The sequence below is a fragment of the Triticum urartu genome, chromosome 2A (assembly GCF_056163025.1).
Source record: "Triticum urartu cultivar PI428250 chromosome 2A, HENAU_Tu73, whole genome shotgun sequence".
Classification (NCBI taxonomy): Eukaryota; Viridiplantae; Streptophyta; class Magnoliopsida; order Poales; family Poaceae; genus Triticum; species Triticum urartu.
Genome location: NC_141874.1, coordinates 177,005,555 through 177,030,480, shown reverse-complemented (window position 1 = coordinate 177,030,480; position 24,926 = coordinate 177,005,555).

Genomic DNA, 24,926 nt, shown 5'->3' with positions numbered 1-24,926 from the left:
TATCCCGCGGCTCCCTCGGCGGTTAAGGCCTCACCCTACAAGACCCCGGCGCCCCGTCGTCAACCCTAGCCCCCGCACATTTCCCCCCTTGCCTCGCTCTCCTCGATTTCTTCGACGCCCGAGCGTAGCCGTCGCCGCGCCGTCGCACTACACGTGGCCACCGGCTACCATTCATCGTCCGTTAGTGTCCGAGAGGTTCGCGGTCGTCCCCTATGTCGTCTACGCACCACCGTTTGAGCCTGAGGACACCACATCGAGCGGATCAAACTCTTCTTCAACCTTCGGCCATGAGCGCACCTATGTTGACCCCATCGTCGTCCTACACTCCCGGCCCTCACCGATCCTTTCGTGAGCTCCCCGGTGAGCTCTCGCTCGAAATCCCTCTCCCTAGTTCTCGAATTCGTGTCCATAGCCGCCGTTCCCGTCGCGTCCGGAACTCGTCGCCGCCGTCCATGTCGTCACAAAGCTCACAGTTGCTGTCGCTTGCACCCGAGCTTGGTCTCGAGCTCCTGGAGCTCCCACGAGGACAACACGCCCACTTGCAGCTCCTGTCGTGCTCCACGCCTTTGAAACCAAGATCGTCCAAATCCGTCGCCCCTTGCCGTCGTCGGAGTGCTCATCTCCGGCCGCTCCAGCTGTTGTAAACGCCACCGTTAGACGCGGCTCCCCGCGTACATTCGGATGCGACCAGGTGCGCGTCAAATGGGCGCCTGTAGCCCAACCCCGATGGCCCCCATACATGGGCGCCATGATCGGAGCTCCGCTCCCACCGCATGCGCTCGCCCGCGAGCCCCTGCTGCGCCCCGGCCGTGCCCTGACATCCCCGGCAGTGCTCCCCGCGCGCGCCCGCGTCGTCCGCTCCTATGCTGCTGCTGCTCTCTACTACTACGCTGCTGCTCCCGCTCACCTGCTGCTGCTTGCTACCATGGCGCTGCTGCTGCATCCTACTACTCTGTACTTCAAGCTACTGTAGCTACTATCTAGATTTTGTATTTCTACAATGACTAGCCCGCTAAACAGCCCCTAAAACAATGATAAGACAAGTCCTAACATGAGTAAAAATTATATGAACAGAAAGTAGATGTAACAAGCTTCATTTTGTTCCATTGGACGTACTTCAAATAATGCGTGGATTGATTCCTACGAAAATCACAAAGTTCATTGTCCTGTTAACAGAAAAACTGAAAAACAGCTTTATTTTCATAGCTACTTTAGAGCTGTTGATGATTAAGCAAATGGACTCTAATATGGATGAAAGTGATACTAACATGTAGTTCACATAAAATGCTCAAAATTGATATAAGGCACAAAATCATAGGATGTACAGAACAATAGTGATAGCCTTTTGAAAACAGCCAAGTGATGTTTAAAACCGTCAAATTCTCAGACTTAGAAGAATTTTATGGATTTTCAGGATATTGTTTAAATCTTTGAAAAATCATAGAAAATAATCCATAAGTCGGATGAAAATACTGTGTACATGAAAGTTGCTCAAAACGACGAGACGAATCCGGATACGTAGCCCGTTAGTCCGCCACACATCTCTAGGATAGCGAACACAGAACTTACCCTCGCTGGTTCATGTGTCCAAAAACGCGAAACATCGGGAATACTTTCCCGGATGTTTCACCCCTTCGTCGGTATCGCCTACTACTGCGTTAGGTCACCCCTAGCACCGCGTATTGCCATGTTATCCTTTTTGATGCTTTGATTGCCCTGTTATTTGTTGTGTTCCCCCTCCGTTACTTCTTTTCGGTAGACCCCGAGACTGCCGGCGAACCCCAGTTCGACTACGGTGTTGACGACCCTTCCTTCTTGCCAGAGAAACCAGACAAGCCCCCCCCGCTTGATCAACCAGATATCGCCTATTCTTCTCTCTACTGCTTGCATTTTAGTGTAGCATGTTACCGCTTTTTGTTAATCCTATTCTGATGCATAGCCTGTCATTGCAACTACTGTTGTTACCTTTACCTGCAATCCTAAATGCTTAGTATAGGATGCTAGTATTCCATCAGTGGCCCTACATTCTTGTCCATCTGCCATGCTATACTATTGGTCATGATCACTCGGGAGGTGATCACGGGTTCATACATACATACATACATACATACATATTATATGGATTACATGATGTGACTAAAGTCGGGTCGGCTCGTAGAGTACCCGCAAGTGAGTCTGTTATGGGGGCTGAAAGGACAGGTGGCTCCATCCAGGTAGTGGTGGGCCTGAGTTCCCGATGGCCCCCGGCTGTTACTTTGTGGCGGAGCGACATGGCAGGTTGAGACCACCTAGGAGAAAGGTGGGCCTGGCCCTGGTCGGCGTCCGCGGTTTGATCTTGGCATTTGATCTGAGTCTGGCCACTGGCCTATACGCACTAACCAACTATGCGGGAGCAGTTATGGGCACTCTACGTCGTGGTATCAGCCGAAGCCTTCTTGACGTCAGTGACTGAGCGGCGCGCACCGGATTGGACTGGAACACCTGCTCTTGTATTAGGGAGGCTAGGTCTGCTTCCGGCCGCCCTCGCAACGTGCAGGTGTGCAATGGGCGATGGGCCCAGACCCCTGCGCCTTAGGATTTAGACAGGAATGTTGACCTCTCTGTTGTGCCTAGGTAGGGCTGCAACGTGTTGATCTTCCGAGGCTGGACATGACCCAGAACAGTGTGCCTGACCAAAGTGATCAAGCATGTTGGGTAAGGTGGTGCACCCCTGCAGGGAAGTTTATCTATTCGAATAGCCGTGTCCCTCGGTAAAAGGATGACACGGAGTTGTACCTTGACCTTATGATAACTAGAACCAAATACTTAATAAAACACACCGTTCCAAGTGCCAGATACAACCCGGTGATCGCTCTCTAACAGGGCGACGAAGAGAGGATCATCGGGTAGGATTATGCTATGCGATGATACTTGGTTAAGTTACCATCTACTCTCTTCTACTACTTCAAGATGGAGGTTGCCAGAAGCGTAGTCTTCGATAGGACTAGCTATCTCCCTCTTATTCTGGCATTCTGCAGTTCAGTCCACATATACTACCCCTTTCATTGATACCAATGCATATGTAGTGTAGTTCCTTGATTGCAAGTACTTTGGATGAGTACTCACGGTTGCTTTGCTTCCCCCTTTCCCCCTTTATATACCTGGTTGTTGCGACCAGATGTTGGAGCCCAAGAGCCAGATGCCACCGTCGACGACGACTCCTACTACACTGGAGGTGCCTACTACTACGTGCAGGCTGCTGACGATGACTAGGAGTAGTTTTGGAGGATCCCAGGCCTCCTACTACTACGTGCAGGCCGCTAACGACGACTAGGAGTAGTTTTGGAGGATCCCAGGCAGGAGGCCTGTGCCTCTTTCGTTTTGTATCCTAGTTGGTGCTAGCCATCTTATGGCAACTTGTTTAACTTATGTCTGTACTCAGATATTGTTGCTTCCGCTGACTCATCTATGATCAAGCTCTTGTATTCGAGCTCGCGAGGCCCCAGGCTTGTAATATGATGCTTGTATGACTTATTTTATTTTTAGAGTTGTGTTGTGATATCTTCCAGTGAGTCCTTGATCTTGATCATACACATTTGCATGTATGATTAGTTTACAGTCAAATCGGGGGCGTCACAGCAGGTGATCGACGGAATTTGCTAGTAGGCCAGAGACATGGAAATGGAGCTGTTCCGCGGAGTGGTCATGCACGCGATTGCACGTAGTCAAGCTCTTTTGGAAGAGGCCCAGCAGCCCCAAGAGCTTCCCAGCGCCAGCAGCTCCGTAGGCAGAGGCGGGTTGGGACACTCGGATTGAACGGCTGCAAGGGTGCTATGCTGATCATGGAGTCCGAGAAGACCATCGTTGGAAGGCCGCCAGCTCAGCCTTTTAGCTTATATTTTATTATAATTGTATGCATATGTAGGTCGTGAGTGTTCTGGGCCTTGCCGCATTTGGCATTTTAAATTATCCCGAGTATGTAAGACAATTATTAAGAATCGTTAACCATTACCATTGTAACTTTGCCTCAACGATGAGCAGAGCGTGCGCAGGGACGCCAGAGCGGAGCGCGCTGTGGCCACCTCAACGGCGAGCAACTACGTGGTCAACCTTCTGCCATCAATAAATTTTGACCTTGTTTCTCGTCACATTGCTGATTACAACGCAATAAGAAATTTCAAATATGTTCACACCTATCAAACTAATATGTGTTAACACTTAGCACGGGGCTATAAAAACCACCCACTCGAAAATTACTTCACAGTTCCTCTCCTCATCACCCAGAAAACTGGTTTTTTCTATCAAGTCGTTCTGCCATGACCGGTAGGAGGAGTTTAGGGTGGACATATAACCAGGCAATAAAGACCAAGGTCACGGAAGCACTAGAGAGGTCCCGCCGCGAAGCCGCAGCCGCAGCAGAGATGTCTCGACGCGCCGCGGAGCCCTCGAACGAGCTCTCATGGGCACGCGAGGGCTCTCACAAGCGCATTCGCGACATCGGCCATTGCGACGAGCCGGCGTTCCTGAAGTCCTTCACCGGTGACTATGACATTCTTGTTGGCGTCACTACGCAGCAGGAGCTGGTCGATGGCTTGATGAAGCTGCTCAAGATCAGCGACGCCTCGGTTGACAAGGCGACCGGCCTCTTCGAGCAACTCATGGGTGACAATGCGAAGCTCCTCAAGTTGTTCACCGAGAAGGAGGAGGAGGCCACCGGCTGGAAGATGCTGCATGAGCAGAGCAGTGCCTCGGAGATGACGCTGAAAGCGGTCGCCGAGGAACTGATGGGTGGCTTGAGGAAGCTCCGAATCGAGCGCGAGCAGGAGGTGGAGGAATCCGTGGATGCTTTCAAGCAAAGTCATGAGGAATTGAAGAAGGAGCTGGAGGATTTCGCTGCCCGACGATCCATCGATGAGTAGAGACAGTAGCAACCCAGATCGTTGTCTGCAGTTTCCTTCTTCTCTTGCCCCCATGTCTTCCGGGCTTTGCCGCATGTGGCATTTTAAATTATCCGGAATATGTAAGACAATTATTATATGCGCCATCGTAAATTTGTGGTTGTATTATCCGTTTCCATTTTATTTGTGGTAGTATTATCCGTTGCCCTATGTGGCAATTTAAATTAGGGCGGAATACGAGTTGAAAATACGAACAAAGCAAATGCTGCCATGGGATCACAAGCAAACACCCTCTGTCCAGGTGCTTTAATTAACCCATTGGAGAAGTTGTGAGCGAGCCGGGCGTCTACTAGTGCATGCAGGTCAAAGAGCTCGCTTCCCGGTGAGCACGGGCGGCCTTGCTGCTCGCATGTGTCCCGTCGAGCCTGCGATGTGGACAGGATGCACGCGTCCCATTGAGCCTGCACGGCGGATTGCTCGCACGCGTCCCATCGAGCCTGCACGGCGGACTTCTCGCGCTCGTCCCGTCTAATCAAACAGTTGCATGCACGCCACCGAGCATGGTTAAATTTCGACACGGTTAATATAATACAACCGTTTGCGATATTAACGTGTCAGTTTTTTGTTTTAAAAATGACTTCTTTGGCTACTAATATGTGCACCTCTTCTCAAACTGGACGATTTTTTTTACCACGACATATATGTGCCATGTCATGAAACCATGCCAGGTTTCATGTTTTTTGGGTGACTTTTTGATTTACTGGGATTTAAAAACCGAGATTCTCAATGTTTCAGGACGACGACAAGTTTGTAGTTCATTCCCATTCCTTAAACGAGACCTAAACATGCACCCAATGACACATGTATGTTTTTCCCACCCATTTTGCTTCACTAGGGCATGTGGTTGTAGTTCAAATTTGAATTATGGACTACATTAAATGCATAGAAAACTTAGTAATTAGTAATATATATATATATACAATGGCCAAACGAACCCTGAACAGTTTCAAATTTCAGCCCGACACTCCTATTATTCTATGTTGCCTGTAGAAAACAAAGTTCAAGGCAAGAAAAGGCAGCGATTATCGTTTCGCCCACAAGAGGGGCATGTTTCCCTACCGGAACCACGAGGGTTGCGACAGGCTCTAGTTTGTAAAAGGCTTGTAATATAGCTTCGCCCAAATTGGGCAATTATAGGTACCATGTAGTGACACCATGCCAAGTTTCATGATTTCCTGGTGAGTTTTTGATTTACAGAGATTTAAAAACCGAGATTCGCAATGTTTGTGGCCAAGCCAGGACGGCGAGACAGTTGAATTCGTTCCGATTCGTTCCATGGGAACTAAACATGCACCCCAAGGAAACATGTACGTTTTTTCTAGCCATTTTGGTGAACTGGAGCATGTATTTGTAGTTCGAATTTGAATTATGGACATTAAATGCCTAAAAAACTCAATTAATGAATAAAAAGTCAAACGAACACTGAATAATTTCAAAGTTCAGCATGAATCTCCAGTTGTTTTGTGTCACGTGTAGAAGAAAATGGGAGGCTAGAAGAGGGAGTGATTATCGTTTGGCCCACAAGGGGACACGTTTCCCTATCGAAACCACGAGGGTTCCTGCGACAGGCTCCGGTTTGTAAGAGGTTTGTAATAAAGCTTGGCCCAAATTGACAATGTTTTTACCATGACATGTATGTGCCATGACGTGACACCATGCCACCTTTGATGACTTTCTGGTGAGTTTAGGATTTATGGGGACTTAAAAACCGAGATTCGAAATGTTTGAGGACGAGCCATGACACCGGTACGGTTGTAATTCGTTCCCATTCCTGGCATGGGACCTAAACATGCACCCAAGGACACATGTATAATATTTCTAGCCATTTTGGTGAACTGGGGCATGTATTTGTAGTTCAGATTTGAATAATGGACATTAAATGCCTACGAAACTCAATTGGTGTATAAAAAGGCCAAATGAACCCTGAATAAGTTTAAATTTTAGCACGGATATCATGTCGTTCCATGTTGCCTGTGTAAGAAAATAGAAGGCAAAAAGAGGCAGTGATTACGTTTCACCCACAAGGGGGACACGTTTCCCTATCAGAACAAAAAGGCTTCTTTGAGAGAAGCCCCGCTTTGTAAGAGGCTTGTAATAAATCTTGCCGTCCTCCTGGTCTTGGGCTCCGTGTGTGATGTCATTGCACACAGAACAACAACATATGTACTTATAACTTATAAGGACTTGATTCCATAAACAGGTTGAACATCCAATTACATATGTGGTTAGTACACACATGACCTTTGCACACACCAAAGTACGTTCCAAAATGCCTAGGAAACTCAAATAATGTATTAAAAGGCAAAACAAACTGTGAATAATTTCATATTTTTAGGATGACGCTACTATAGTTGCATGTTGCCTCTGTAAAATAAATCAAGGAAGGAAGAGACAGTGTATGTCGTTTCACACACATAGGTGACAAGGTCCCTCTCGGAACCATGAGCCTTTTTGAGAGAAGCTCCGGTTTATAAGAAGTTTGTACCAAAACTTGTCCCAAATTGGATTAATTTTTTACCACACCATGATGGTGCTATGTCATAACACCATGCCAAGTTTCATAATTTTGAGGCGAGTTTTGGATTTACAGTAATTTTAAAACAAGGTTTCTCAGTGTTTACTGTCGACTCGACACCGCCCTGGATAGGCTTTTTCCTCGTGGGTCTCAAATGACAAATCCAAATTTGTCACTACTAGGCAACTTTTCTTATTAAGAATTACAGCCCATTTGGTGTGCTAGCTGAAAATAAGTTTGTAGGTGCTGGTGGGTGATGTTTACTCCACAACCTTCTTCTTGTAGACGTTGTTGGGCCTCCAAGTGCAGAGGTTTGTAGGACAGTAGCAAATTTCCCTCAAGTGGATGACCTAAGGTTTATCAATCTATGGGAGGCGTAGGATGAAGATGGTCTCTCTCAAACAACCCTGCAACCAAATAACAAAGAGTCTCTTGTGTCCCCAACACACCCAATACAATGGTAAATTGTATAGGTGCACTAGTTCGGCGAAGAGATGGTGATACAAGTGCAATATGGATGGTAGATATAGGTTTTTGTAATCTGAAAATATAAAAACAGCAAGGTAACTAATGATAAAAGTGAGCACAAACGGTATTGCAATGCGTTGAAACAAGGCCTAGGGTTCATACTTTTACTAGTGCAAGTCCTCCCAACAATAATAACATAATTGGATCATATAACTATCCCTCAACATGAAACAAAGAGTCACTCCGAAGTCACTAATAGCGGAGAACAAATGAAGAGATTATGGTAGGGTACGAAACCACCTCAAAGTTATCATTTCGGATCGATCTATTCGAGAGTCCGTAGTAAAATAACATGAAGCTATTCTTTCCGTTCAATCTATCATAGAGTTCATACTAGAATAACACCTTAATACACAAATCAACCAAAACCCTAATGTCACCTAGATACTCCAATGTCACCTCAAGTATCCACGCGTATGATTATACGATATGCATCACACAATCTCAGATGCATATATTCAACCAAAACAAAGAACTTCAAAGAGTGCCCCAAAGTTTCTACCGGAGAGTCAAGACGAAAACGTGTGCCAACCCCTATGCATAGGTTCATGGGCGGAACCCGCAAGTTGATCACCAAAACATACATCAAGTGGATCACGTGATATCCCATTGTCACCACAGATAAGCACAGCAAGACATACATCAAGTGTTCTCAAATCCTTAAATACTCAATCTGATAATATAACTTCAAAGGGAAAACTCAATCCATTACAAGAGAGTAGAGGGGGAGAAACACCATAAGATTCAACTACAATAGCAAAGCTCGCGATACATCAGGATCGTATCACCTCAAGAACACGAGAGAGAGAGAGAGAGAGAGATCAAACACATAGCTACTGGTACATACCCTCAGCCCTGAGGGTGAACTACTCACTCCTCGTCATGGAGAGCACCGGGATGATGAAGATGGCCACTAGAGAGGGATTCCCCCTCCGGCAGGGTGCCGGAACAGGTCTAGATTGGTTTTCGGTGGCTACAGAGGCTTCTGGTGGTGGAACTCCTGATCTATTCTACTCTCTGAAGTTTTTAGGGTATATGGGTATATATAGGAGGAAGAGGTACGTCGGTTGATCAGTGTCAAAACCGGCGGATCTCGGGTAGGGGGTCCCGAACTGTGCGTCTAAGGCGGATGGTAACAGGAGGCATGGGACACAATGTTTACCTAGGTTCGGGACTTCTCGATGGAGGTAATACCCTACTTCCTGCTTGATCGATCTTGATGATATGAGTATTACAAGAGTTGATCTACCACGAGATCATAGAGGCTAAACCCTAGAAGCTAGCCTATGATTATGATTGTTGTTGTCCTACGGACTAAACCCTCCGGTTTATATAGACACCAGAGGGGCCTAGGGTTAGACAGAGTCGGTTACAAGGGAGGAGATCTACATATCCGAATTGCCAAGCTTGCCTTCCACGCAAAGGAGAGTCCCACCCGGACACGGGGACGAAGTCTTCAATCTTGTATCTTCATAATCCAACAGTCCGATCGAAGGATATAGTCCGGCCATCCGAGGACCCCCTAATCCAGTACTCCCTCAGTAGCCCCCGAACCAGGCTTCAACGACGATGAGTCCGGCGCGCAGATTATCTTCGGCATTGCAAGGCGGGTTCTTCCTCCAAATTCTGAATACCTGTCAAGTAGTGTTCGGCTTCCCATGAATGTTGCACTCCTTGGCTTCTGCTCCTAATAATGGCTATCCTCCATGTGTTGAACGAATGCGAGAAGTCAGGGCATTTTTACACTTGCCACCCTAACCATGTGAGTAAATCGTCTATTAAAAGAGACGGGGATCCTCAGATCCAGATCACACCATCCTCCCACAGCGAGTATCCATCGGAGTGCGCCCGGAAAAATTCCATCCCATCATGGCCGGCCATCGCAGCTCCTCCTCTCGCTCCCATGGCCCTAAGCCAAGCAATTGGAAGAAGTGTTCCGTCCCCCACATCCAATTAGTAGAGTTACAGACCCAGGGGTTTCTCCCTCCAGCGTATAAGGTCTCGGTTCGAGCCGGACTTGCCACTTACAACGGCGGGGAGCAAGCGGAGAGCTTTCCCAACCCATCCATGGGGGAGCGGGTATGCCTTGTCCCTTACTTATTGAGGGGGCTTGGATTTCCAATCCATCCGTTCCTCCGCGGGCTCCTGGAGTTCTACGGCCTCCAGCTGCATAACTTTACTCCCGCCTCCATATTACACATCGCTAGCTAAGTTGCCCTTTGCGAGCTATTTTTGGGCTGCGAGGCTCATTTCGAGCTATGGAAGAGGCTATTTTGCCTCGTACCCCGTACACATGAGGGGTCAATATATCAAGTGGGCGGAGCCGAGATATGGCGCATCACCGGAACCGGATACCTGTCCGGACTCCAAAGAAGACATCCGAAGACTGGCCTTCGGAGTGTTTTTATATGGAGGACGCCCCTCTTTCGGACCCTATTCGGATGGGCCTTCCTGAGTTCGATAACACCCCTTTGAAGAAACGCCGCAGCTGTCGCCCTCGGAGCCCCCAGGAGGAAGATAACAGAGAGGTCCTTTACCTGATGGGCCGGATAAAAACGCTGGCCAAATCAGGATTGATAATAATCGAGGTTATGTCAATATGTATAATGCGGGGGGTGCATCCACTTCAATATCGGGGACAACCCATGTGGCACTTTAATGGAGAATACGATGCCACCCGTTACGGTCGTAAGGGACCGGACTCCATCGCTGCTCTGGCGAAAATACTGTCTGATTTATATAAAGGAGAGGAAGAGGAGTTCATCCGCATTATGCCACGGGATGGATTTTCCATGTACAACCCCCCAAAGTGGGTGAGCTGCTACTTTCTACTCCAGACCTTCCCGCATTCTTCGTCATGAGTATTTACCTTGCTATTCCATAGCAGGAACTTCGAAAAGCTATGAGGGAGGTCCACAACCCATCTCCACAACCAGAGGACCTTGACCGGGCCCCCGACCCCGGACTCGAAGAAGATCCGGACACATTTGCGGAGCTCATCAACAGGATGTTCCATCAGTTAAGCTGTGATGGTGCCTTGGTGGTCATCATAGCCGATTATCCTGGACTGCTCCCTGCATCGCATGTAAGTAAAACCGGAGTCCCAACTTCTAAGAAGGATCCCTTTTTTTCGCACTTCACCTGCCGCACACATATGGTGTCTTACAGGGAAGGCCCTCGGGACGCCGTGCCGAACCCGTAGTGACTCACCAACAAGGGGCACCGCAGCCGGGTAGGCTTAAAAGGAAGGCAGTTAGGACTGAGATGCCGTCGCAGAGGTATGAAAAGGAACCCCGCTCCGTGGTTGTCGTCTTTTAAAATATAATAACGTCCATGGTTCCTAGAAGGAAAAACGCTCGCAGGACCATATCCGGAGAGCCTGCTGGCCAAGCCTCCACCAGCCGGGCTCCAGAGCCGGACTTAGAGGCAGATGCTAACGTGGGGCCAACACCGGATGTTCCTCCTACAGAGGATGCAGATAGGCTGTCCGCTACAAATTCCAAAGTGGAGAGCGCCATGAATCACAGGCGTCGCCGGGCCGTACTCCGCGACGCTTGTTTCTCTCAAGAGGCGTTCGATGCCTTTAACTCAGGGGACACGTACATCCGAGCTGCTCAAAATGGTCTTGCCTGGGCCACGGACCAGTATGTGAAGGATATACAGGTAAGAAAATCTAATAATTATATATATCAGTAGCCCCTGAGACTTAAAATAGTTGGCACAACTAATTTAAGGATCATTGTTTGCGTAGGTTCTTACAGAGAAGAATACCCAGTTGTCTCAAGAGCTGGAGGAGTGCAAAGCCCAGCTACTGGCCGCAGTTGCCGCAATGAAGGAGTCCGAGAAGGCCCCATCTGGTAACACTTGTTTCTATCTAAAAGAATGACGAGTACCAGTTAGTGTTCGGCATGCATGCAAATCTAACAATAGATTCTGCAGATGATCCCGGAGTGAATCCGGAGGTCGTGCGAGGGGATGAGCAACATGCTCAACGATAGCTAAAGGCTGGCGAGCGCGTGCTTACGCAGGTTAGGTCGGAGAAAAACAATCTCCAAGATGCCAATACCCGGCTGGGCGTTGAACTGAAAGATGTCCAGGCCCAGCTTGCTGACTCCGTAAAGGAGAATAAGAGGCTTCGATGCGGCATTTTTAGTAAGTGCTTGAACGAACTTTTATAGAGTTCAGCGAAGAAACCGGCTAAACAGAGTTATATCTGTAGGTATGCTGACGGGTCGTCTCGTAGAGGAGATGCCCGCGTCTACGGGTGATCTTCTGCCAGAGCTCTCACAACTGTACGAACAAGTTCGGCATGTGATGCAGGGCATTTCCCAAGCCTTGTGGCCATCCGCCTCCCTGCCAGGAGGCATGGGGGAGCTTGTAGAGATGCTTAAGGGAGCGCGGCGACGCTTCCGATTATGGAAGATATCAGCCTACCGACAAGGTGGAAGGGAAGCCTGGGCCATGGTGAAGACGCGATATACCAAGGCTGACCCGAACCACATGGCCGAGGTCGGACCTATGGGGTCTGATGGGAAAGAGATCCCCGTCAGTTTGGTGTATGACCAGGTGAAATTAGCCGCAAAGTATTCCCAACAGCATTGTAGGCTAGACGGCCTGTTGGATGGTATAGAATAAGAATTTAGTCAATGTAAGTGACTGTGTACTTCAAGTGACATATATTGTCCCTAGCCGGATTATAAATCATTTGTCATGGCGGACCTTTTCGCTTCAACCTCCGGACCCGACAGTCCGGGGTGTATCCGAATACCTGCTCAGTTATGTAAAAACCGGGGCATGCATGGGAACCAGGCATAGGGGTCATCAGTGCTTGAACAGACAAGTACCCAACTACCTATGTTATATTACATGGATAGTAAGAAACACCTTCCAGGGAGAATAGTTCCGTTAAGGGTTCCTTTCCCTGGTACGCATGCATTAATGTGCATGTCTGAACTGCGAGAAGAGACGCAGGATATAAACGTCTGGGGGCATGTATTACAATAAATAAAAGTCATCTTTTGTTCACCGACTGAATATTCCCTTAAGAACGCTAGCTTTTGGCTTCACCCAGTCTGAGGTACACATCCGGCTGACCCGGCAGTAACAATCGCAGAGGTGCTCCCCTTATGCCCTAGCCAAATTAACTGGAACGTAGGGCATAAACACAAGAGCTAGACAACCCAGCTTGGCCAAAACTTAAGTCATATCGATGCATATAATGGCGAAGAAAAGGTACATGTGGAAAAGTAACACATGTGCGGGGGGCATAGAGCCAGGAACATAGTTATATTAAGCTTCTGTATAAGAAGCCCCCTGGTATAATGAGCACGCCTAGCATGTCAAGATTGTGTAGTCAAGACACATTTTAACCTTTTAAAGCCATGAAGAAAAAGGGAAGAAAGAAAGAAAGAAAAGACAGATAATGGATATATAAAAATTGACGGAGGTAAGGATACGAACCCAGAGTCCGGCACTAGGCATAGAACCTTCGGAGTCTGGCTGCGTTCCACGGGTTTGGCTCGAGTCGATTGTTCGATGCATCCCGCAGAAGGTATGCTCCACCGGTCAGAACTTTGTCAAAAACAAAGGGACCTTCCCATTTGGGCTTGAGCTTGTCCTTTCTCGTCTCCGATAGGCATAGAACGAGTTCGCCAACGTTATAAGTTTTGGCCCGTACTTCTCTGCTTTGATACCGCCGAGCCTGTTGCTGATAGAATGCGGAGCGGGCTTTTGCCACGTCACGCTCCTCCTCCAGGGCGTCCAGACTGTCTTGCCAATCAAGCTCGGCTTCTTTCTCTTCGTACATGTGCACTCGAGGTGAGTCATGAATGATGTCGCACGGCAGTACCGCCTCTGCGTCGTACACCATAAAGAACAGTGTGTATCCGGTAGTGCGATTCGGCGTGGTCCGCAGCCCCCATAGTACGGAGTCAAGCTCCTCCACCCAGTGCTTATCTGATTCCTTCAAGGATCACACTAATCTAGGTTTGATGCCATTCATGATAAGACCATTTGCTCGCTCGACTTGACCGTTAGTTTGCGGGTGATAGACAGAGGCATAATCGAGCTTAATGCCCATGTTGCTGCACCAAGTTTTTACATCATCGGCTGTAAAGTTCGAGCCATTATCGGTGATGATGCTGTGGGGGACGCCGTAACGGTGTAAAACTCCGGATATGAAGTCTATCACTGGTCCGGACTTGGCCGTTTTAACTGGTTTGGCTTCTATCCATTTGGTGAATTTATCCACCATGACCAATAGGTATTTTTTCTTACGGCTTCCCCCTTTAAGGGGTCCGACCATGTCAAGCCCCCAGACCGCAAAGGGCCAAGTAATGGGGATTGTTTGGAGAGAGGTAGGTGGCATATGGCTTTGGCTTGCAAAAAGCTGGCAACCGACACAATGTTGAATGAGGTCTTGTGCGTCTGCTCGGGCCGTCGGCCAGTAAAAACCTGTACGGAAGGCCTTGCTTACAAGGGCCCGAGCTGCGGCATGGTGGCCGCCAAGTCCAGCATGAATTTCTTGTTGGGGAACGTAGTAATTTCAAAAAATTTCCTACGCACACACAAGATCATGGTGATGCATAGGAACAAGAGGGGAGAGTGTTGTCTACGTACCCTCGTAGACCGGCAACGGAAGCGTTGACACAACGTAGAGGAAGTAGTCGTACATCTTCCTGATTCGACCGATCCAAGTACCAAACGTACGGCACCTCCGAGTTCTACACACGTTCAACTCGGTGACGTCCCTCGAGCTCCGATCCAGCCGAGTGTTGAGGGAGAGTTTCGTCAGCACAACGGCGTGATGACGGTGATGATGTTCTACCGACGCAGGGCTTTGCCTAAGCACCGCTATGATATGACCGAGGTGGAATATGGTGGAAGGGGGCACCGCACACGGCTAAGGAACGATCACGAAGATCAACTTGTGTGTCATGGGGTGCCCCCTTGCCTCCGTATATAGAGGAGGGAGGGGGGAGGTGCAGCCGGCCCCTAGTGGTGCGCCTGGAGGAGTCCTACTCCCACCGGGAGTAGGACTCCCCCCTCTTGCCTTGTTGAAGAAGGAAAGGGGAAGGGGGAAAGAGGAAAGGGGGGCGCCGCCCCCCCCCCTTCCTTGTCCTGTTCGGACTAGGGGGGAGGGGGCACGCGTCCTGCCCTGGCCGGCCCTCCTCTTCTCCCTTAGGGCCCATGTAGGCACATTAACCAACCCCCCCCCCTGGGGGGGGGGGTTCTGGTAACCCCCCGGTACTTCGGTAAAATTCCGATTTCACCCGGAACGATTCCGATATCCAAATATAGGCTTCCAATATAGCAATCTTTATGTCTCGACCATTTCGAGACTCCTCGTCATGTCCGTGATCACATCCGGGACTCCGAACAACCTTCGGTACATCAAAACACAAAAACCCTAATTACGATCATCACCGAACATTAAGCGTGTGGACCCTACGGGTTCGAGAACTATGTCGACATGACCGAGACATGTCTCCGGTCAATAACCAATAGCGGAACCTGGATGCTCATATTGGCTCCTACATATTCTATGAAGATATTTATCGGTCGAACCGCATAACAACATATGTTGTTCCCTTTGTCATCAATAACTTGCTTGCTATTCTTCTTGAAGTTCCCCTTCTTCTTCCCTTTGCCCTTTTTCTTGAAACTGGCGGTCTTGTTGACCATCAACACTTGATGCTCCTTCTTGATTTCTACCTCCGCAGCCTTTAGCATTGCGAAGAGCTCGGGAATCGTCTTATCCATCCCTTGCATGTTATAGTTCATCACGAAGCTCTTGATTGAAGAACTCTGTCAATGACACTATCACCAGGAAGATTTACTCCCAGTTGAGTCAAGTGATTATGATACCCAGACATTTTGAGTATATGTTCACTGACAGAACTATTCTCCTCCATCTTGCAGCTATAGAACTTATTTGAGACTTCATATCTCTCAATCCGGGCATTTGCTTGAAATATTAACTTCAACTCCTAGAACATCTCATATGCTCCATGACGTTCAAAACGTCGTTGAAGTCCCGATTCTAAGCCATTAAGCATGGCACACTGACCTATCGAGTAGTCATCAGCTTTGCTCTGCCAGACATTCATAACATCTGGTGTTGCTCCAGCAGCAGGCTTGGCACCTAGCGGTGCTTCCAAGACGTAATTGTTCTGTGTAGCAATGAGGATAATCCTCAAGTTACGGACCCAGTCCGTGTAATTGCTACCATCATCTTTCAACTTTGCTTTCTCAAGGAACACATTAAAATTCAACAGAACAACATCATGGGCCATCTATCTACAATCAAACATAGACAAGCAAGATACTATCAGGTACTAAGTTCATGATGAATTTAAGTTCAATTAATCATATTACTTAAGAACTCCCACTTAGAAAGACATCCCTCTAATCTTCTAAGTGATCACATGATCCAAATCAACTAAACCATAACCGATCATCAAGTGAAATGGAGTAGCTTTCAATGGTGAACATCAATATGTTGATCATATCTACTATATGATTCACGCTCGACCTTTTGGTCTCAGTGTTCCGAGGCCATATCTGCATATGCTAGGCTCGTCAAGTTTAACCTGAGTATTCTGCGTGTGCAAAACTGGCTTGCACCCGTTGTAGATGGACGTAGAGCTTATCACACCCGATCATCACGTGGTGTCTGGGCCCGACGAACTTTGGCAACGGTGCATACTCAGGGAGAACACTTTTATCTTGAAATTTAGTGAGAGATCATCTTATAATGCTACCGTCAATCAAAGCAAGCTAAGATGCATAAAAGATAAACATCACATGCAATCAATATAAGTGATATGATATGGCCATCATCATCTTGTACTTGTGATCTCCATCTTCGAAGTACCGTCATGATCACCATCGTCACCGGCGCGACACCTTGATCTCCATCGTAGCATCGTTGTCGTCTCGCCAATTATGCTTCCACGACTATCGCTACCGCTTAGTGATAAAGTAAAGCATTACAGCGCGATTGCATTGCATACAATAAAGCGACAACCATATGGCTCCTGCCAGTTGCCGATAACTCGGTTACAAAACATGATAATCTCATACAATAAAATTTAGCATCATGTCTTGACCATATCACATCACAACATGCCCTGCAAAAACAAGTTAGACGTCCTCTACTTTGTTGTTGCAAGTTTTACGTGGCTGCTACGGGCTTAGCAAGAACCTTTCTTACCTACGCATCAAAACCACAACGATAGTTTGTCAAGTTGGTGTTGTTTCAACCTTCGCAAGGACCGGGTGTAGCCACACTCGGTTCAACTAAAGTTGGAGAAACTGACACCCGCCAGCCACCTGTGTGCAAAGCACGTCGGTAGAACCAGTCTCACGTAAGCGTATGCGTAATGTCGGTCCGGGCCGCTTCATCCAACAATACCGCTGAACCAATGTTTGGCATGCTGGTAAGCAGTATGACTTATATCACCCACAACTCACTTGTGTTCTACTCGTGCATATAACATCAACGCATAAAACCTGGCTCGGATGCCACTGTTGGGGAACGTAGTAATTTCAAAAATATTCGTACGCACACGCAAGATCATGCTGATGCATAGCAACGAGAGGGGAGAGTGTTGTCTACGTACCCTCGTAGACCGGTAATGGAAGCGTTGACACAATGTAGAGGAAGTAGTCGTACATCTTCCCGATCCAACTGATCCAAGTACCGAACGTACGGCACCTCCGAGTTCTGCACACGTTCAACTCGGTGACGTCCCTCGAGCTTCGATCCAGCCGACTGTTGAGGGAGAGTTTCGTCAGCACGACGGCGTGATGACGGTGATGATGTTCTACCGACGCAGGGCTTCGCCTAAGCACCGCTACGATATGACCGAGGTGGAATATGGTGGAAGGGGGCACCGCACACGGCTAAGGAACGATCACGAAGATCAACTTGTGTGTCATGGGGTGCCCCCTTGCCCCCGTATATAGAGGAGGGAGGGGGAGGTGCGGCCGGCCCCTAGGGGTGCGCCTGGAGGAGTCTTACTCCCACCGGGAGTAGGACTCCCCCCTCTTGCCTTGTTGAAGAAGGAAAGGGGAAGGGGGAAAGAGGAAAGGGGGGCGCCGACCCCTTGTCCTATTCGGACTAGGGGGGAGGGGGCGCGTGGCCTGCCCTGGCCGGCCCTCCTCTTCTCCCTTAGGGCTCATGTAGGCCCATTAACCCCCGGGGGGGTTCCGGTAACCCCCTGATACTCTGGTAAAATCCTGATTTCACCCGGAACGATTCCGATATCCAAATATAGGCTTCCAATATATCGATCCTTATGTCTTGACCATTTTGAGACTCCTCGTCATGTCCGTGATCACATCCGGGACTCCGAACAACCTACGGTACATCAAAACACAAAAACCCTAATTACGATCGTCACCGAACTTTAAGCGTGCGGACCCTACGGGTTCGAGAACTATGTAGACACGACCGAGACACATCTCCGGTCAGTAACCAATAGCGGAACCTGGATGCTCATATTGGCTCCTACATATTCTACGATGATCTTTATCGGTCAAACCGCATAACAACATATGTTGTTCCCTTTGTCATTGGTATGTTACTTGCCCGAGATTCGATCGTCGGTATTCGAATACCTAGTTCAATCTCGTTACCGGCAAGTCTCTTTACTCGGTCCGTAATACATCATTCCGCAACTAACTCATTAGTTGCAATGCTTGCAAGACTTAAGTGATGTGCATTACCGAGAGGGCCCAGAGATACCTCTTCGACAATCGGAGTGACAAATCCTAATCTCGAAATACGCCAACCCAACAAGTACCTTCGGAGACACCTGTAGAGCATCTTTATAATCACCCAGTTACGTTGTGACGTTTGGTAGCACACAAAGTGTTCCTTCGGTAAACGGGAGTTGCATAATCTCGTAGTCATAGGAACATGTACAAGTTATGAAGAAAGCAATAGCAACAAACTAAATGATCAAGTGCTAAGCTAACGGAATGGGTCAAGTCAATCACATCATTCTCCTAATGATGTGATCCCGTTAATCAAATGACAACTCATGTCTATGGTTAGGAAACATAACCATCTTCGATTAACGAGCTAGTCAAGTAGAGGCATACTAGTGACACTCTGTTTGTCTATGTATTCACACATGTATTATGTTTCCGGTTAATACAATTCTAGCATGAATAATAAACATTTATCATGATATAAGGAAATAAATAATAACTTTATTATTGCCTCTAGGTCATATTTCCTTCATTTCTGCCAAAAGTTGTCGTCCTTCCTCTTCGGAGATGCACCTTTGAAGTACTCCGCTAGCGCTTTTCTTATAAAGCTCTCCCTCGTGGATCTTGTAGGCTTTAGACCGCCGCATAATGCAATGTGCCTCATTTGGGTCATCAGGGAGTTCTTGCCTAGTAAGGTAAGCCAAGAAGGGTTCTGTCCACGGGGCGATGACAGCCAAAATCACGTGGGCCGAAGATGTTATTTCGGTGGCAGAGCCTCCGATTACGTCAGAGTGTTCGGGGTCTGGTGTTGTGGCCGGATCTGGACTGTTTTTGCCGGTCTCCCCTTCCCACACCATAGATGGCTTAAACAACCTTTCCAAGAAGATATTAGGTGGGACAGGGTCGCGCTTAGCATCGATGCAGGCAAGGATATCTGCCGCTTGATTGTTTTCTCGGACCACATGGTGGAATTCGAGGCCCTCAAACCGAGCTGACATTTTCAAGATGGCGTTACGGTAAGCCGCCATTTTGGGTCCTTGGCGTCAAAGTCCCCATTTATTTGAGATATTGCGAGGTTCGAATCCCCCCGCACCTGTAGGCGTTGAATGCCCATGGAGACTACCATCCGGAGACCATGCAATAGGGCCTCATATTCTGCTGCATTGTTGGAGTCTGCGTATAATATTTGGATTACGTATTGGACTGAATCTCCGGTGGGGGATGTCAGGAGGACGCCTGCCCCCAGACCAGCCAGCATTTTAGAGCCGTCAAAGTGCATGATCCAATTGGAGTACGCGCCATACTCTTTAGGGAGTTCGGCTTCTGTCCATTCGGTGACGAAATCAGCCAGTACTTGCGACTTAATGGCTCGCTGTGGTTTATATGTTATGTCGAACGAGAGGAGCTCGATGGCCCATTTAGCAATCCGGCCTGTGGCATCACGGTTATTAATTATGTCGTTGAGTGGTACTTCGGAGGCCACCGTAATTGAACACTCTTGAAAGTAGTGTCATAGTTTCCAGGATGCCATGAAGACCGTGTATGCTATCTTTTGATAATATGGGTACCGTGATTTGCATGGAGTGAGGACGGTGGATACGTAGTATACTGGCTTTTGAAGCGGGAACTTATGTTCGTCCGTATCTCGTTCGACGACGAGCACTGCGCACACAACTTGGTGTGTTGCAGCTATATATAACAGCATTGGTTCGCCGACATTGGGCATGGCCAAGATTGGTTTGGTGGCCAATACGGCCTTTATTTCTTCCAATCCGGCCGTGGCCGCATCCGTCCACTCGAAGTGTTCGGTGCGTCGAAGAAGGCGATAAAGAGGTAGTGCCTTTTCCCCTAATCAGGAGATAAAGTGGCTTAAGGCAGCCACGCATCCAGTTAACTTCTGGATTTTGCTTGAGGTCTGTTGGGATAGACAATTGTGACAAAGCTCGGATTTTAGCCGGATTTGCTTCAATTCCTCTATTGGAGACGATGAAGCCCAAGAGCTTTCCGGTGGGCACGCTGCAAAAGCATTTTTTCGGATTGAGCTTGATGTCATATGTTCGGAGATTGTCGAACGTGAGCCTCAAGTCGTCTATTAAGGATTCGACGTGTCTTGTTTTAATGACCACATCGTCTACGTATGCCTCCACTATTTTGCCGATTTGTGTTTCCAGGCATGTCTGAATCATGCGTTGATAGGTTGCACCGACGTTTTTGAGCCCGAAAGGCATGGTGTTAAAATAGAATGGGCCGCATGGAGTGATGAATGCCATTACGGCTTGATCGGGCTCCGTCATCTTAATTTGATGGTATCCGGAGTATGCATCGAGGAAGCACAATGAGTCGTGTCCAACGGTAGCGTCGATAATTTGATCGATGCAGGGGAGGGGAAGGGGTCCTTGGGGCAAGCCTTGTTAAGGTCCTTGAAATCGACACATAGGCGCCAGGATTTGTCCTTCTTTGGTACCATCACCAGGTTTGCTAGCCAGTTCGGATGTTTTATTTCTCTAATGAATCCGGCCTCGAGTAACTTGGCTAGCTCTTCTCCCATGGCTTGTCGCTTAGGCTCAGATAAACGCCGAAGAGTCTGCTTGACCGGCTTGAACCCCTTTAGAATGTTAAGGCTATGCTCGGCCAGCCTGCGTGGCATTCCTGGCATGTCTGAAGGATGCCAGGCGAAGATGTCCCAATTCTCGCGCAAGAACTCCCGCAGTGAGGCGTCTGTTGTGGGGTTCAGCTGTGCCCCGATGGATGCTGTTTTTGTAGGGTCCGTTGGGTGGACCTGGAATTTGACTATTTTGTCCGCTGGTTTAAAAGAGGTGGACTTGGGTCTTTTGTCGAGTATCACGTCCTCCCTGTCCACCGTGGAGCGCAACACACTTAGTTCTTCGGCCACAAGGGCTTCGAATAACGCCTCGATGGCTAGTGCCGCGGTTTTATTTTCGACGCGGAGTGCTATGTCCGGATCACTAGCCAGAGTGATGATTCCGTTGGGCCCGGGCATTTTGAGCTTCATGTACCCGTAATGGGGTATAGCTTGGAAGATTGTGAATGCCTCCCGCCCTAAAAGGGCGTGGTATCCGCTACTGAACGGGGCCACTAGGAATGTAATTTCTTCGGACCTATAATTCTCCGGCGTGCCGAATACCGCATCTAGTGTGATTTTTCCCGCACATCAGGCCTCCCTACTAGGGATGATTCCTCTGAAGGTCGTGCTGCTTTGCTCAATGCGGCTCTTGTCTATTTCCATTTTGCTAAGAGTTTCCTCATAGACGAGGTTTAATCCGCCGCCACCGTCCATGAGCACTTTAGTAAGCCGGAAGCCGTCCACATTTGGACTAAGGACCAAAGCGGCTGGTGCCCGGGCTGGTCGTTATTGAGGTTCGTCACTGGCATTGAAGGTTATGGCCATGTCGTTCCATGTATTTATTGCTGCAACGTGGCACACTTCGGCAAGGCTGTGGAGTGTTCGCTTGCGCCTATTATTTGAAGCTAAGGTCTCGAAGACTGTCAATACTGTATTGTTATTTTCTGCGGGATGGTACTCTGTTGTATTGCTGATGAGGATATCCTCGTCGCTCTTGGCCACCTGACGGAGTATCCAACATGCTCTAAGGCTGTGTGTTGGCATGGTATCCGTTGTACTGTGAATTTTGCATGGCCCATTGAGCCACCCCTCCAATAGTTCTATGCCCTGTAGTAGGCTTTTGTTTCTTTGTAATTGGACCGGGTGACTTACGAGAGTACACCCTTTTAGTTTGGACGGGGGGTTTAGTGAGAGCCGGAGGGTCCCAGAATTTGGTTTGGATTTTCCAGGCGCTTTCCATCGCACAGTACTTCCGTACTATGGCCGCTAAGTCAGCAAAGTGTGCTATGTCACGGCGACTTATGGCATTGAGGATTCCCTTGTCCGTGCAATTTTTGCAAAAGAATGAAATTGCGTCTTCCTCGCGACTGTCCTTGACCTTGCTCATTACAAGGAGGAATCTGGCCCAATAGTGATGTACTGTCTCTTGGGGCTCTTGTCTAATGTGGGAAAGATCACTTGAGTCTAGGTGGGTGGGTAGATTTAGGTCCAAACCCTGACCCGATCTGAGACCCAGGGGCGGAGGAGTTTCCGAGCTTGGTAGTTCGGACTCCGAGATGTTGCCCAATAGTTCTGGCCCGCTGTCTGATTCTAGGTTCGAAGCTTGGGCCATGTCCTCCCGTGGATGGGTATCCGGCTCGGAGAGCTCGGGAATCCGGACATAGTTTGTCCTCAAAATAGAGTTAGAATTGCTACATCGCTCCTCCAGCACCGCTATCTGATGGGTGACCGGCGGAGAGTTAATCTCCCTTTGGTCGGGTTTAAGCCCGATCCGATCATAGTCCGTTGTGACTCCCAGGGCGGTGATGCGATCCAAGAGCTCGTTCAGAGAAGAGAACTCTATTGGATCTATCTGCTCGACGAATCCTGAGCTGACGTGGAGGCTATTTTTGATGACACGAGAAGTCATCGTCGGCGCGACGGCCGAATGGGCGGTCATGACGAAGACGCCTAGTCAGAGAGTTTTCCCTACAGCCAGGGCTCCCCCCGAGGTAATGTTTTCCTTGACAACAAGACGAGCCATCAAGCCTTATCGTGGCGGCACAGTGGAACTCTCAATGAAAGCACCAATGTTGGTGTCAAAACCAGCGGATCTCGGGTAAGGGGTCCCGAACTATGCGTCTAAGGCGGATGGTAACAGGAGGCAGGGGACACAATGTTTACCCAGGTTCGGGCCCTCTCGATGGAGGTAATACCCTACTTCCAGCTAGATTCATCTTGATGATATGAGTATTACAAGAGTTGATCTACCACGAGATCGTCGAGGCTAAACCCTAGAAGCTAGCCTATGATTATGATTGTTGTTGTCCTATGGACTAAACCCTCCGGTTTATATAAACACCGGAGGGGGCTAGGGTTACACAGAGTTGGTTACAAGGGAGGAGATCTATATATCCGAATTGCCAAGCTTGCCTTCCACGCAAAGGAGAGTCCCACCCGAACACGGGACGAAGTCTTCAATCTTGTATCTTCATAATCCAACAGTCCAGCCGAAGGATATAGTCCGGCCGTCCGAGGAACCCCTAATCCAGGACTCCCTCACCCCCACCCTCGCGGGCAGCCCGGGACTCTCCTGATCCATCTCTGATACTCCGTGGGCTTCTTCTGGTCCAAAAATAAGTTCCGTGAAGTTTCAGGTCAATTGGACTCTGTTTGATTTTCCTTTTCTGGGATACTCTAAAACAAGGAAAAAACAGAAACTGGCACTGGGCTCTGGGTTAATAGGTTAGTCCCAAAAATAATATAAAAGTGTATAATAATCCCATAAACATCCAAAACAGATAATATAATAGCATGGAACAATCAAAAATTATAGATACGTTGGAGATGTATCAGCATCCCCAAGCTTAATTCCTGCTCGTCCTCGAGTAGGTAAATGATAAAAACAGAATTTTTGATGTGGAATGCTACCTAACATATTTATCCATGCAATTCTCTTTATTGTGGCAAGAATATTCAGATCCATAAGATTCAAGACAAAAGTTTAATATTGACATAAAAATAATAATACTTCAAGCATACTAACAGAGTAATCATGTCTTCTCAAAATAACATGGCCAAAGAAAGCTATCCCTACAAAATCATATAGTCTGGCTATGCTCCATCTTCACCACACAACGTATTTAAATCATGCACAACCCCGATGACAAGCCAAGCAATTGTTTCATACTTTTGATGTTCTCAAATTTTTTCAATCTTCACGCAATACATGAGCGTGAGCCATGGACATAGCACTATATGTGGAATAGAATTGTGGTTTTGGAGAAGACAAAAAGGAGAAGATAGTCTCACATCAACTAGGCGTATCAACGGGCTATGGAGATGCCCATCAATAGATATCAATGTGAGTGAGTAGGGATTTCCATGCAATGGATGCACTAGAGCTATAAATGTATGAAAGCTCAACAAAAGAAACTAAGTGGGTGTGCATCCAACTTGCTTGCTCACGAAGACCTAGGGCACTTGAGGAGGCCCATTGTTGGAATATACAAGCCAAGTTCTATAATGAAAATTTCCCACTAGTAAATGAAAGTGACAAAACAAGAGACTCTCTATCATGAAGAACATGGTGCTACTTTGAAGCACAAGTGTGGAAAAAAAGGATAGTAGCATTGTCCCTTTTTTTTGCCTTCCTTTTTTTATT